Source organism: Agrilus planipennis, unplaced genomic scaffold (assembly GCF_000699045.2).
Source record: "Agrilus planipennis isolate EAB-ADULT unplaced genomic scaffold, Apla_2.0 scaffold225, whole genome shotgun sequence".
Lineage (NCBI taxonomy): Eukaryota > Metazoa > Arthropoda > Insecta > Coleoptera > Buprestidae > Agrilus > Agrilus planipennis.
This window is the reverse complement of record NW_020442415.1, coordinates 408,874-410,462: the sequence shown is the minus strand read 5'-3', so window position 1 is coordinate 410,462 and position 1,589 is coordinate 408,874.

Sequence of the window (1,589 nt, the reverse complement as noted above, 5' to 3'; positions counted from 1 at the left end):
ACTTATGCTCTCCTAATACAAATGTTCGAATTTATGAAAATTTTCGATTTTGAGCCAAATACAAGGGTTGGTCTGAAAGTAATGGAAAAATCAAAAATTTCGAAAAAGACCCATTGCAACTTATGCTCTCCTAATACAAATGTTGGAATTTATGAAAATTTTCGATTTTGAACCAAATACAAGGGTTGGTCAGAAAGTAATGGAAAAATCAAAAATTTGGAAAAAGACCCATTGCAACTTATGCTCTCCTAATACAAATGTTGGAATTTATGAAAATTTTCGGTTTTGAGCCAAGTACAAGGGTTGATCAGAAAGTAAAAGAAAAATCAAAACTGTTTTTTGAAATTTTTTTTTTCCGTAACTTTTCGACCGGCCCTCGTATATGACGCAAAACTGAAAATTTTGTTAATTCTGAAAATTTGTATTAGGAGAGCATAAGTTGCAAAAGGTCTTTTTAAAGGTACATTTTTGAATTTTTTTTCCGTAACTTCTCGACCGGCCCTCGTATATGACGCAAAACTGAAAATTTTGTTAATTCTCAAAATTTGTATTAGGAGAGCATAAGTCGCGAAAGATCTTTTTCAGAGTTCGAACTTTTAGCGCGGGATCAACTATATATGGCAGTTTTGTTTTCTGTTATTCTATATAGTTCGGCCTTGAAACGTTTGATTGCATAAGTACTATCAAAATATAGGTTTATTTGCAGTATTATAACTATAAATCACACTTCTCAAAAAATTTTTAGTGTTATTTTAATAAATGAAACGCTATTTACACTAAAACGAAGTTTATTTAGCAATTTTATTACATATTTCAATTTACACAAATTAAAATTTGTTAAATAGTACATCTATTGTTGCAAATTAATATCACTTACAATAAACATTAACAGATAGGTATTTCAAATAACAATACATTTTAACTACTTATAAATATTAAAAATAAAATACTTCTACGAGACAAAATCAATAAAATTTCAATGCAAATATAATAAAAAGCATCATATTTTTGTCATAAACTGTCATACCATTATTATTTAAATGCAAGATTAGGGAGAAAAAAGCCCCCCTAACCTTCTGTGGCCTCCGCATCTCCCCTTATAGCCACCCTATCCACCCAAACTAACTATAATTTTGAAAGCGTAAACAAATAATTAATTTAATTATCAATTATGCCAAAAAATCAATTTAGAAACATTTTAAATATCAACCTAAGTTATGATTAAAAAGATATAACAGTTTATGCAGTAAAAAACAAAATACCTGTAAGAGAAAGACAAGAAAACACATGAAATTTCAAAAAAAATACAATAAAAAGCAAACAATACGATGTCTTCAGTCTTCTTCGGTTACCTGAAAGCGAATAGTGCAATTACAAGGACTAACGACAAATACTAATAGCTTTGGTAGAGAAGATCGGACAGATTTCGCCAAGGCAAGCTGGGCAGTCGCCTATTGCTCCTATTCCAGATAACCCACTGTACCCTGTCTGAAAGGAAGTAACGCTAGAGTAGACTCGCGAAAAGTGTATAAGACACTTTTAAGATCAACTAAATAGCTAAGCCCAAGGGAAGTCGTTCGGGGAGGCCC